This window comes from Mercenaria mercenaria, chromosome 17, assembly GCF_021730395.1.
Source record: "Mercenaria mercenaria strain notata chromosome 17, MADL_Memer_1, whole genome shotgun sequence".
In the NCBI taxonomy this organism is placed as follows: domain Eukaryota; kingdom Metazoa; phylum Mollusca; class Bivalvia; order Venerida; family Veneridae; genus Mercenaria; species Mercenaria mercenaria.
Window position 1 is genome coordinate 72425467 of NC_069377.1, and position 15388 is coordinate 72440854.

Sequence of the window (15388 nt, forward strand, 5' to 3'; positions counted from 1 at the left end):
GCATCGTTACGGCCGTAAACAGTTACCCTGGAACCGGATATTTCCATCTGCACATACAACCAGTGAAAGAACCAGAGGATATATCTTTATTTCTTGATAACTTTACTCTTAGTGTAACTGACACACTTACAAAATCCGATTTCATTTACATCATATCAATACCAAGCGAACTCGCTATATTGTCGTAGTGTAATTATAAGCAAAAATAAAAAATCCTTCTTTAAAGGAATGGCTTGGCTAGTTTATGAAATGTAGATCAAAGAAGGCATTTGTTTCATGCAAGTTAGTCTCCAGTGCTTGAACATGTAGTGTATGTATTCAATATCCTGGATATACATTTTTACCTCAAACTGTATAAAGATTTTTTTTTGTTAATCAACACTGCCGCTTTACACACTGCAACTTAAGTATACTTTTCCTCTGCGATATCCATTTGGCAGATGATATTACTTCAGGGGTGTGTTCATTGGTTCTTTCTAATATTGACATAAATTGTTAAATGTATGTTTAATAAATACATCAAAAAAGTCGTTACTGTCAATAAATTTTTATTACATGTAAATTACTTACCTGTTCTTGCCTTATTGCTTTTCCTGGATTACCCTTGAACTAATAACAGACTTTTAAAATCTGTTTTACGAGATGTGTCCAAACAGTCCACAGAGACTGACATTTAAATAATTTATATAAAAGTAATAACTCATCATCGCCAAAAAATCTCAACGAATCTGAATCAATAAATTACGTAATTTATTGAAGAGAAACATAATTACAATATTTATTTAATCACTTTGCAAAAACTGATAAATATAATAAGCCTTAACATTTTTATTGTTTTATTTCAACTGTACCATAAGGAATAAAACAGAGATTGAACATTTCACAGTAAAAACCAGACATTCTGGTAACCTATTACATTTAAACAAGAAATAGTGTCATGTAATACTGTCACCTAAAGGACATAAGACAAACTAGTGTTGTCTTGTCAAGCGGTATAAAATAATAGATGGCATGGATCTTATCATAAATACCAACGAACTCATTATAAATGCGACACAGTGAACGCAGACGGGCCGCACAACAGCATGAAATGCTTAGTTGTATTGGACCTAAACAGGTAGCGTTGACCAATCGATGGAGTCCCGTATTTTCCTCCCTGTTTGCAATCTGTTTCCCAACAAAAGAAAACATTGTTTTTTTCAGGTATCAGGATATTATTGCTATATTTCTTAAGAAGGCTTTGAAACTTAATTACAGACAGATAAAATGTTTAGAAACACATGAGAATTAGTTAATTTTACTAAATTTTCCATTCAAAATTGAAGTTTGTAAAGGGATACCGGAAGTAAACTGCTTTAATTAACCTTTATATGCCGTTAGGTACGTTTTCCTCCGTGTTGTATTGGTTAAGAATGCGGGGAAGCTTTTATTGTCGAGGCGGCCCAGGTTCGATTCCCGACTCGGGCATGTTTCTTTTCTTGATTTAGCATTTTCAACGATAGTTTAGAAACAAAAACTCTATTGTTCATAATATGACCAAACTTCCATTTTAATGAAAGATTATTTTTAGCCAAAATCTGGAGGCCAGTCCCTTTAAACTACATTAGGGGAGGCAAAATAACTGAAAACAATATATGGCTTGGAGCGTAGTGATACCATGTTACTTATAACTTTGAAAAAAAATAAACTAATACTAGGTGTGGTGTATTTGATCAACTTTGCAATTCTGGTATTACTTTACACTAAAACAAACAGAGTATATTGTAAAATTTCATTTTTGGGTAAATGAACAGTCGAATATTCTAGTCTACACTTCTGTGTAACCAAACACTAATATTTTACAATATAGACAAGAAAATGCGTATTATCACATATTGGAAATCATTAGTTGTGCTTCATGTGCTTAATCGGTCCGTCTTTCCCCTGATATGTTAATGACTTCCGGTTAGCCGTCATCAATCACGTTCTGGCTGTTTGTCTTTGTTATCTAGCAGACAATTTAATCATAAAAGTGCGGCTACGAAAGCGAATAATCTGATCTAATGTACCAAGCAACTCTTTTCGTTATTTGATTTCAGAATATTCTTAGCTTACTCAGCATAAACAATATTCGGAGGGGGCAAAAGTTCCATATGCAGTAACACAGACTGGCTCCCGTTCCTATACGTTTGGTCTGTCATAATCATCATAAACAGTGGGAGTTACTCCAGCAGGTTGTTTCTATACTGATATCGTTTTTATATTTGTTCAGAAAATAGCCCTGTGCAGCATCATGTATAAATGTTAAAGGGACTAACATATTTTCAGTATATATAATATAACCAGTTAGACTGAAAGCATTGCTAGCGGTGACAGCCAGTGCATTCTAAATAGTTCTTATTCTTATTATGTTAGAAATAAAAGAAAAAAGAACACTTTTATATCAGTTAAGAAATTTATAAAGTGTCAAAAGAATCCAATGTACTTCGGCCAAAAATGACGTAAATTTTAAAAACTGGAAAAGATTGTATATACCATTGAACATTGCTGTCACAATTTGATAAACTGTACTTGAGAAATTGTTTGGAAACGAAAATGAACATTTTCAAGTTATATATGTAAAAATATGTCGACCAGGACACCCAGTCTGTTTTATTACTCTGTTAAGAATATGTCGAACAGAACATCCCATCTTTAAAAATATGTCGACTGGAACATTCCAATGTATAAAACTAAAACGGACACTAGACATTATGAACAAAACCAAAAACAAGAAAAAGAACCAGGACTCGAAGTATATGTTGAGATATATTTTACACTGTAAGTTCCATCCAAGTTTCATCAAAAATGTGGTATTGTTATAACTTAAAACAGATAGTCAATGACTTTTTCAGATCCATTGACTTCTTGATACTCTCCTTTTAGGTAAACTTGAAGAAATTTACCACGACTTGAAAGTCTTGAAAGACAAAATCTTAGCGCAATATGCCGGAGTAGAATTCGGGACTCAAACAGGATTTAAAAGTAAGATGATACATCTGTGTACACTGTAGGGCTTAAATGTAATCAATATTCAAAAAGGTAACTATTGTGATAGAAGAGCGGACGCAGTGGTCCAATGGTAACACTGTCTGACTACGAAACCAGGGCTCATGAGTTCGAGCTCCCACTTCTCCAAATAAAAATTACTAACATTGAGATAAGAGTCCCGTGTATGGGTGCTTTACACCTGGCACGCTAAAGAACCATTGAAGCTTCTGGAATTAGAGCGTCTTCTGTATCTTGCACTATCCTCCCACTAACATAACTAACAGTTTTCTGGAGGAGTCGCCCATATCGGTTACCGGTGGAGACTATAAATAAACTTATATACAAACAAATACTGTGACAGGCTGTGACTAAGTACCTTAGACAATGACCGTCATAACTTTATTAAAACTTGAAACTATTCTGAACGAAATATCCACCGCTGGGCTACGGGCAAGAACAAAGGTTAAAATATAAAAAAAAACTCGCTATATTTTGCGTGTGTTTCATCAAGCTGAAAATTTCGTAAACGACATTCGATAGTATGACATTTTCGTATGTCAAGAAAAACGAGTTTCAGCGAGTTTTCCGGACATTATAGCATTATAGCCTACCTCGAATGAATGTACACAGCTATATAAAAAGTCATCGAGTATCTTATGCTAACACTATTGCTAAGCGAATGCCGTTCATTGTCCAAAAAATAAAGCACGAAAATATTACATTTGAAACCACACGACAAGACAGTTTGTCGCCGTATTCAGATGAAATCTAATGTTGTGCAAATATCACAATGTGACAATATTGATTTACATCATAATACTTAAATTTGCTAAATCAGATTGCAAAACAACATTTTCCTTTGAGGACGTTTGTATTGTTGATATCATATTATGCCTAATACACTGAAGTAAGACTCTATTCATAACCTTATGTGTGTTCTTTAGACGGAATCTTTATGAAGTATTGAAAAACCCATCCTATTTCTTATAAAAGAAAAATGCATAAACTAAGAGATTTTACGTCAACATTGTATGTGTTAATTGTATAACTAAACATGGTTATTCCCATTAACGACTGAAGATCCATTATATCACAATGAAGTTCATTATTGTTTTCGCTCTCACGCATTATAGCCAATTAACTGTGAGGTAGGTGTCTAACATTTTGAATGACAATGGCTTCCGATGTAAGTACGCTCGTAAGTAACTTTGGCCATTAGGCACTTCCGTCCACTGACGTCAGAATTCAATTTATTTTTGTTAGATTGAACAAATAAGTTGTCCTTTCAGTTAGGACCGTTTGTAATAAACGAAACTTTCTAATGTAAATTGATAATGTTGGTGTCTTCTTTCTTTCATACATGCCAGGTGCTGAAAATTCCGTTTCCGTTTCGGGACAGCTTTCAAATTTTCCACACTCACCAAGTACTAGACGAATATCCCTAATGATTTTGGTGTCACTCGCTTAAAGGTCGGGGGTCAGTAGGGCCTACCATACACTATCCAGATAATTTTTGAATAGGTACCACATTGTTCGGCGGGACCAACTAAATGAATATAAATAAACTGTTGTTACGAGAAAAGAACCTTTGAACTATACATGATTTCACTGTTTCTATGGCAACCGTTCATATTTGGAAATGACAACCATACAGACGAAAAGTCCATCACATCTTAATCAGTTTTGAACACAAATAATTTTTTAAATACAATCAACTACAGTGGTAACGTATTGTAAATACCCGTCACGGAAAAAAGTCTCACTGCTTGACAAATGTGGAAAATATACTGCCTTGTTTGTGTATCTAATAACTCTTTTTTATCAAGCAATGATACAATAAGACAAGATTATTAGTCCCTTGGTGTTTGAAAACCAGTTTCTGGGACTATAGGACTGCGCGTTTCTGACCGTCCGTCTGCCATTCCGTCCGTCCGTCCACAATTCCGTGTTCTGTCCGTAACTCAGCCATTCATCAAAGGATTTGAATGATACTTGGCATAAAAGTTTCCCATAATGAGAAGACGTGTCAAGTGCAAATTTCGGCTCCCTAGCCTAAAGGTCACTATCACAATTGGAGGTCAAAGGTTAACATTGCTTTTCTTCCTGTCCATTCTTTAGCTCAAAATTCCATGTAGGACTTTACTATTACATAAAACAAATGTTCCCAATAATAAGACGATATGTCATGCATAACTTTCAGAATCCTACCTTAAAGGTCAAGGTCACACTCCGCTATCACAGATTAATATGACAAGTGCAGGGTCCGTTTCTTGTCCGCTCGAGAACTATCGAGAGCCATCCATTAAGTAGTTACAATATCAAATGCAAAAGTATTCCCCATAATCAGACGACGTGACATGCGCAAACCCAGACCCTAGCTCAAAGGTCAAGGTCACACATGAAAGTCAAAGGTTAATTGATTTTTTCCTGTCAAGTCCATCACTGTTTTAATATTATTTAGCACAAATGTTAAACATAATGACTTGGTATTCACAATACCCAGACCTCTAGTTCAAAGGTTAAGGTCACACCTGAAGGTCAAAAGTCAACATTGGTCTTTTCCTGTGATATGTGCCTAGTAGAAAAAAATATTGATGTAATTTCTTCAGAATTACTACCCAGTAATATGATGATTTTTTTATATTTTGTTTTCTCATAGTTTCCCACCAAATTAAAAATGATATTACTAAAATGAAAAATAAATATTTGTTTATGTTTTAGATATAAAAAGCAATCATGAACTGTAAATTTTATGTATGCAAATCTTAATCCAAACATACTGTGTGTTATAACATATTATATATGTGTTTCAATCTTGTATACACATCATTGTCAGACATCAGATCTTAAGGCTATACTGCAGTTGAGATTATTAGTCACCTCCCAATAGGGCACTTTGTATTGCATGGCAATGCTTCATTCGCTTGTTATCCCCCCGCCAAAGGCGAAGGGGATATTAGAAATGCTCTCCGTCCGTGCGTGCGTGCGTGCGTCTGTCCGTCCGCAACGATCTTTGTCAGGAGCATAACTCCAAAAGTACTGGAGGGATTTTCTTCAAACTTCATACACTGATAGAACACATTGGGAGGAAGTGCAGTATGCAAGAACAATAACTCCACCTTGCCTAATTTTTGAGTTATTCCCCTTTATCTTATTTTCTTAAAAAAATTTGTTCGGAGCATAACTCCAAAAGTACTGGAGGGATTTTCTTCAATCTTTATACACTGATAGAACACATTGGGAGGAAGTGCAGTGTGCAAGAACAATAACTCTACCTTGCCTATTTTTTTAGTTATTCCCCTTTATCTTATTTTATTAAAAAAAATGTCCGGAGCATAACTCCAAAAGTACTGGAGGGATTTTCTTCAAACTTCATACACTGATAGAAAACATTGGGAGGAAGTGCAGTGTGCAAGAACAATAACTCTGCCTTGCCTATTTTTTGAGTTATTCCCCTTTATCATATTTTCTTAAAAAAAATTGTCAGGAGCATTTCTTCTTCATGCATAGAGGGATTTTGATATAACTTGGCACAAATGTTCACCACCACGAGACAGAATGTCATGTGCAAGATCCAGGTCCCTTGGTCTAAGGTCAAGGTCACACTTAGAGGCCAAAGGTCAGATACAAGACTGACGTTGTCCGAAGCATTTCTTCTTCATGCATGGAGGGATTTTGATGTAACTTGGCACAATTATACACCATCATGAGACGAAGATTAATTTCCCTTAGTTGTTACTATTCCATTTGCAAATACAGCTGCTAGAGTAAAGAAATTTGCTGTGACATATATTGTGACATTCTGGCACTCGTGTTCCCTGTTAGCTTTCCATTCCTTCTTTTTACAGTAGCCATATAGAAAAACATCATGGCTATACTGTTCATGAAAATTAATAACATTTAGCAGTAAACCACCTCACCATTGACTTATTCTTTCTTCCACATCTTTAAAACCCCTGATGCGGACCACAACTAAATGGTTCTTCAAAGCTTTCCCCAAAATTAATACTTTCAGACACTAACTTGCCAGGAACTTTAGCCTTCAATTATAATATCCCCGGCGGGGGGATTGGCCATGTCTAACATGGCTCTTGTTTAACTGGTAATGGAATATGTATAAAGTATGTTACATACTGATTCTTCCTTCAACTAAGTGTGCACGCTATATTTTCATACACTATATAATTTAATTGACTCTAGATATGTTTATCTATTTTGCATAAAATGCACCAGTGCCACAACTAATACCTTAGGAAACAAAATATTACTAAATCTGAAATAAATTCTAGATTGGTGCATGAAATGCAATACTGGTGCCCGATAATTTCTTTTAGCTTTTGTTCGTTTCCGGACTCATCGATTTTGAGGTCGTTGAATCACAGGCCTAGTGCACACTGACAATGTATGTTGTATTTTCTTTTAAATTATCTGCAATTTTGCAGTTTCCCATTGTTTTAGTTTAGTTTCTTGCTACTGTTCATTAGTAAACCCTGGTCCTCCTACACATCACAAAACTCACTCTCACCACAACACCACCCACACCCAACCATAATTATATTGGAACATAAATCTTTCTATGATTAGAAAATCTGGCAAATGAGTTCTGTCATATTACCCATTGTTTTATGATTTTCAATCTCATTTTCAAACAAACACTATTAATTTCCTTTAAGAAAAAGAGAAAGTCAAATATAATTCTATAATGAGAATAAAATCCGAACGTTTTTGAGTATAGCAGCACTGAACGATTTTCTTTTTACGTGACAAATGCATTTGAATACTCTTAATCTCGCCATGATTTCCATTCTTTATTTTAATTGAAACAAAAAATGCCATTGACAAATTGAAGATCAAATTGCCTTTTCGCTGGTTCACTGATTAATCTCTGATTGAAGTACACCGTGACACGGTTGCAACTCACAATTCAATAACAATGACAACTGTGTACAGGATTGTCTGAAACTATTGTGTATTATGCGGCATCATCTGAGTTTGAGAGTTGTGGAACCTTATTTCATTTGGTTGCTCTTACAATACAATTACAGATGTATTCATACGGCGGTACACATGGAACCTTCAATTGTATACAGAGTGCAATTCATGAAAAGCGGCGTATGACCCCCAGTTAAGATAATTGCTTTGCCCTAAACTAGAAAACAGTGGTCGGATCTAAACAAACTTGAGTTTAGAGAGGGGATCTGAGGTACGGAGCCTGCATATCACAGAAACTGCGAAAAGACAAAGCAGGCACCATATCTAAGCGGTGATTAAACAATACCCAAAAGTATTAAAGCGGGAGTTTTGGAACCTCCCAAGCCGAAAGACAATATTACAATATTGATTTAACAAATAATGCTTAGGCTTATTAATTAATTCATATCATTAATAATTAACATTTTCTTTCGAAGGTTAATGCAAAATATTTTTTAAACAATCTCTCAGAATATTTTGATGGCCTGTATATGTGGTAAACTTTCTTGCTGGAGGGAACCTCATGATCCTAAGAGATGTTTATTTTTCTCAAGCAATAGCATTTATCAAGGCAAACCCACGTAGAAGACATTGATGTTGTCATGCCTTCTTCATCGGTGTAAATGATTTTTGATCATACCGCAACTTTCATACATGAATACTTGTCTCTCGCGAACATTTTAGGCACCAAACTTTGACATAGTTTCGATTGAAACAGTCTGAGTTGCTCTGACTTGCCCTGACATTTGTTTGCTTGTATCACGTTGCGTCTAGTAATAATTGCCCATCGGAAATATATTTTTTATTTTATTGTTAATATAAAATCTTTCCTATTAAATAGAAATAATACACTTGAATACACGTTTTGTGTGTGTTTTATAGATGAAACATTAAGGATATATTCAAAAAAAACAACAACAAAAACTATTGTATTTCTAATACAAGGAATATACATTAACTTTTAAGAGATTTTTCGTAAACAGTGATACTGTTTACTGAATGCATGAAAATATTCCCATGAAAATCCATTACATTACCATATTATTCACTATTGCCTTTACCATTAGCTGTGCTATAACTACCATTTTATTTGACATTGAATGACAATGGCTTCCTATGTATGCGCGCTCGTAAGTAACTTCAGCCATTAGGCATTTCCGTCAGCTGAATTCCATGAAACTTCATACAGAGTATTGCTGCGATTCTGATACACAAAACAAAATTGATGAAATATTTAACAGTGTACACTTCTTTGAAATTTAATCCTAATACGACGGAAATATGTAGCTTTTCCTGGAATATTATTCATATTGTTTACTTGACTTACTAATATGTAGACAATCTAAATGCAGCATCTTTCTTCATAGAACTGAAAACTGGCAAATTTGCTTGACTGAAATGTGAAGAAACGAATCGCTCTTGAAATAGTTTTGAATTTGACGTTGAAGAAATAAAACACCCATTCCTTTTTTCTTCCTAAATTCATCAAATTCATCACTTTCCCTACCTGAATATTGCGTGCATCAAAGCAACTTAAATACGTTCTATATATTTAACGGAAATACTAAAAAGAAAATGACGAAATATTCATATAAACAATACGAATGTCGGGTTTTATGCAAAAATATGGGCAGGAGTTTGGATGTGTAGTAATTAAATCACGAGTGCGTAGCACTCGTGATTTAATTATTCGCATCCAAACGACTGCCCATGTTTTATTAATTGATAAAATTATTGGAACAGATTTATTATTTCGATTCTAACAACGCAAATAATTCGCATTTTACAGTACTACATTTTCAGCGTAATACGTCATTCGGGTCATATGCTGTTACAATTTACCCCCTACGGTTAGAAAGTGTTGCATAGCCAATGGAACGTATAGATATTTGTTTCTTTTTTATCAGAATTTGGAGAAGTATTTATAAATTAGTAATCTAACAGCTCGCAATCTAATTATGAACAGAATCATCAAATTTGGCGAGCTGACCCTGCGTTACGAGTGACGAGCTTAACTTTTATATGACGTCACATCATTATGACGTCATACTTTATGTCATACATTTATGACGTCACCGCTGAATCTTAATTGAGCTAATTGAATTCGCTCGAAGAGATCAGAACGTGTTTACGGTCCTACACATAAGTCAGTATGACCTTTATCATATTTATGTTTTTGAAATGCTGTTTCGAACCGTTTGGCCATGAAATAATTCGTATGTAATGGAACTGAAGTAGAATCTCTTATGTCACAATCATAGGGGGTGAAATGTAACAGCCAACCATATTTTATCGTAGATTCATGTATAGGCGATTTCGCTATATGTTTATATAGCAGTTGCTGCGGATCGTGTTAGAATATCTATTCTAATATGACTAACAATGCTTTAATCATCACAACGATGTTATGCTGACGTCACGTCAACGTGATATTTAGCGCCAAGTACGGATCAAGAAATAGCGCTTTCAAATTTCATGAAATATTTTACTCAATATCATGTTTTAAACGAAATGTCATATTGCACACATATGTTGATTAATTTACACACATACTGAGTTAGTTATTCGCTTTGCTGAATAATTCGCAGCAATTCTCGCCCGAACTGAACTCTGCCGCAAGGCATATTACCATTTCCGGCCCTGGCGTGTATAAACAAAGACCTGCTATTGGCGCCATGCTTGCGCGAAGAAACAGTTCCATCATATCTGATATAAATTATAACGCCCGACGTATAATCGCCCATCGTGTATAAATAGTGATAAAGCACTGTTTTGCTATTAATTATTTCTTAAGCATTAAAAATTAGAAAAATTAAACTTTTAAAATGTGCAAATCTTCATTCAACAAAAAGGCTTAGTCTATGAAGTTTGCATTAAACTACGCGCATACTAAAAAGATATCAACTACACAGATTTCTACGGATACACTTAAAAGTGTTAAATATACGTTTGTTTGTTTTGTTTTGACAAAACGAAATTTAGACTGTAGCAGCTTAAACATTAATTTATACGAGATACAATTGCTACGGTTCAATTAATTTGAATCTACTCTGATGACAAGGTATACTACCTCCTTAATATAGAAGAGTTTCCTCTGTATACGTAATTTCGCCGACCGAATGTTTACACTTATTCAGTGGTGATCTTTCGAGATTTTTCTACGTTACTGTACCGCAAAAATAAACAAAAGACAGATGCCCACTTTGAAACATTTCGCAGAAACAAATGGACATTAGAAAGGTTGATAAACGATAAGATGAAGCCATTGTACCATTTTCCATGTTATTTCACTAGTCCAAAAAGTATTTTTGTTCTGAATCAGGATGTTCTAATACAGAGCTGCTCGCCAGATACATGATCGAACACCTTGAATCCCTTCTCCCATTTCGTACAGATAACTCCGAAATACATTTTGACAGACTACAAAATTCGTGTGCCTCTAGATATTTTTGAATAAAAGTGGCACATTTGTCTTACCTTTTACACAGAGCCATGCAAGGTGCATATAACTACTTTTACTCCAAGCCTAGTAAACTCGGCCTTTCGACGTTGTGGAATCGACCCCTTCAATCCAGACGTTATCAGTGACACTGCATTAGCCGCATCACTGTACTTTCAAGTTCTTAGTTTCTTAGCAGATGGTAAAAGTGTTTCCTCAGCAGATCCTGCAAATGAACCTTCAACCGACAAAAATGTAAGATGGTACCATGAATAGCATGGGAGTCAGGTACTGGAAAGTGAGCATGCTGCCAAAGTAAGAACATAAAGCGGTTTGAGGTAAACCACTGACAGAATCTGATGTCGTTGAAAAATAAAAGGACATATTGAAAGAAATGGCTGAAAACGTAAAATCCCTACCCTGAAATCAATAATACTGAATTTATAATATCTGTCATGTGTTGCCGAGTTACCGCCCATGCGCAGGTGGCCGAGGGACGGATATTTCTATCCAATCCGTAAACATATGACAGATATTTTTTCTTGCATATCGTATACATGTTAGCATTTTATTCTGGCAGATTATTTTTCTTGAATACCGTATTTTACAAGTAACAGGTAGAAATACTTACGTAGCACTCTTTCTTATAGTAGAGAATGAACACTAAGCGCGGGAAATAAACGTCCGTAAGCAGAAGTGATGTCATGATGTTTTGCGTTACGCATAATAACAAAGTTGCACTTTAGTTTTATCATTTGTAGCGTAACGTTATGTTCTTGTGGTAAACTAACGTATTTCGAATCGAGAAATATACTATAAGAACGGAGAAAAACTATCAAGGTACCTGCTTTTTCGCATTTTACATAAACAATATATTATCAGTGCATGAAACACCAGTTGTCATTAACAGCACGAGAGTCATCTGGCATGGGGTGTGCCAGATGAGTTTTGCTTGCATGGGTAAAATCGCCGGAAACGCCAGTCCGATGTGCAAGAAAACAAACGTAACAACAAAAAGCCAAATATGTTTGTCTGAACTCGATAAACTAGAGATGAGTACAAGGTCTGGTGTTGATGTTGGTGGTATCGTGTCAGGATTCAACATTTGAACATTAGTTTGCTTGTAACAGATTCTATCCTATAGAACTGGAAAAAATAATAAATCTCACTATTGTTCAATGGACATGCTATGGTGATTGTGACAGAGGGTCCAACTTAATCTGCTCTAAAATCGTACTTTCCTATGTCCTATGTGCACAGCGGAAAATGAGTAATAATGTCATGCTGTTAGTATTGATGATATGTTGTTTGCTGTACATACACCTTTTTGGAAACTTTCAAAATATATGCTTTTACCGACGGGAACTTGTTGAACGTTGATACTAGTATATTACAGCTCATTTCTTAAAACATTCCCTTTCCCTGTTTTAGAGTCCGAATAAAAGTTTTGTTTACGTGCGAGTATTTTGTAAATGCAGCCTAGTCTGGAGCTGAAGCTCAAAAGAATAAAATTTAACAAACTCAATAGAGACGTCCCTTTAAAGAGCTAAAGCATTAACAACAGCGATGAAATCTTAACACTCAGAAATCATAATGTGCTATAAACATCGCAGCAATGATAGCTAATGACAAGATCTTGGCTTTTTGCAATTGATTAGTTTAATAGTTGTATAAGTGTTAAAGCCGTTGCTAGGGAGTGTGAGAGTTATTGCACAGTATCTTTCATGAATATGCCTAATCGAACTAAGTAAATTCTTATGTATGCTTGGTTGCGTTTTATGTTTCCGAAAGATCTTATAGATGTTATCATATTAGTTACATCAAAGTAGCGCTCGGAACAGATTGGGATCTATAATCACATATTGTTGTCAGATCCTTAGAGATTGTCCACTGTTAATATCAACCTGGCAATAGAATTTGACACAACAAATGTGACTTTCATTTTAAATCACATTTCTGTTGGGCAACTGTCATATTTATCATATTTATATTTAAAGGTGGAAGGAATTCTTGTGTACAGCAAGCTGTCATGTGCCCGGAGAACGTTCGTTTAAAAACAGTAGAGAGTTTGAGATTTCAACCTTCGCCTTCCCCTTCAACGTCACTTGCGAAGTTAACGTATGAAGTTGAAGTTCGATTAAAATTCCTTGAGATTTCAAATATTTGAATGAACCTTACTTCTTTTAATCCGCCTATTCAATTTATCCGTAATTATGATGTTTTTTTTTCGTGCATTTTGATACCAGTTGTCCGAAAGGGCAGGAATTTTACAAGAGGTTTTAAAATTAAAAAATTAAAATTAAAAAAAAAACAACATGGATATTAGAGCGATTACCAAAAAAGAAAGAAAAAAAAAAAAAGAAAAGAAAAAAATGAAATTAAAACGATAAAACAATGTGAACAATGTAAAAACTCGTTAGTCTTGCAGCTGAGCTCCAAATACTTATATAAAATTATGTCATTATAGTCAGTATATAATGCACGATTGTAAATCATACATGAGAGGAAATGAAAATGATTATTACATACCTAAAATTATTTTCCATTGGGTTTCAATGGACCGCGATCGTGCAATATTTTTTTCATATCATGACGTTGAACGCTTTCATATCGGACTTGTCCCAATCCGTTACTCTAGTTACCTCCCCTGACGACCCGTCCATTGCGGATCTCGTTTCTTTGGATTTTTGTTGCTATTGTGTGTTTGTTTAATTTGTAATTTATGAAAATTTTGTTTACTTTTACACTTTGATTAATCTGACCTATTAGATACTGGCACGTAGTAATTTATCAGACTGAATTGAAATGAAAGTTATAATTATGTCATGAGTTGGACTTATATAGGACGTGGAATGTTTTCTTAACGTTGTAATGTAAAGAATCGCGTGACGTCCATGGCGTACACGCGCACGTTGCGACAAGTTGACGTCATTTTCGCGGAAAATATTAATGCGCATCAATTTGATTTGTTTATTGCGTTTTCGGAGATTTTTTTTCCGTATTTTTTCATGTCTTTCGTGACAGAACGATAATTTAGATATAAATTAATCATTTGATAGTGGATATGTAATAAAAAGATTATCAATTTTGTATGTGGATATGTGCACTCGTTTTTCCGCGGACAATATTGCGCTCCTAATGTCGCGCAATATTACCGCTGCAGAACTCGTGCATATTTCCACATACAAAGTTTATAACCTATAATGATCATATCAACGTGATAATGACACTTTGTATGACTCTGTATAATGCCAAACTCTCAGAAAGCACAATATGATTTTAATATACTATTTTATAAGTAAAGCATCTGCGGATCCAGAAATTTTGCTTAGAGGGACACCAACATTAAAGAGGGGGTCACCCATTTCAGGGGGGTGGGGTGGGGGTTGGGAAGAGGGGTAGGGGTAGGGTAGGGTTACACGGTGTTTCAAGACCGACTTTCTTTGTAAAATGTAAGAATCAAAGGGGGAATTAACCCACAATGTCCCTCTGCCGGGCTCTGGTTCCGTGCATTTAAAGAATGGAGTTATCCCATACGGCTGACAGGAAGCGTCTCTCCTTATGATATCATAGATCTGAAATTGTCTGATACTTCAGAAGAATTTTCCGTTTTCCTAGTACCATTTTATGATTATAGTTAAAACGCAATTGTCGTATTAAGTGTCCGACAGCAAAAGATTGATTTTATTTGGATGTGAAAATAAAATGTTCCACCAAATGATAATCGCGCGTAATTATTTATTTTTCAAGTAAAATGACTGTCATGCCATGTGCCTCCATCCAGATTTCAGTCTTTGATGCCGAGTAGGTGGACAGAGTAGATGTAAAAAGAATGAAGTTTCGACTTTCGTGATATCACATCTTCGGACGTTCAAAACTTTACTTCATACGACAAAAAGACCCATCTGGTAAAGTCGATACCGCCTGGGGACACAAACATGCCGTAGAAGTTAAAGTTTGAACAAAATC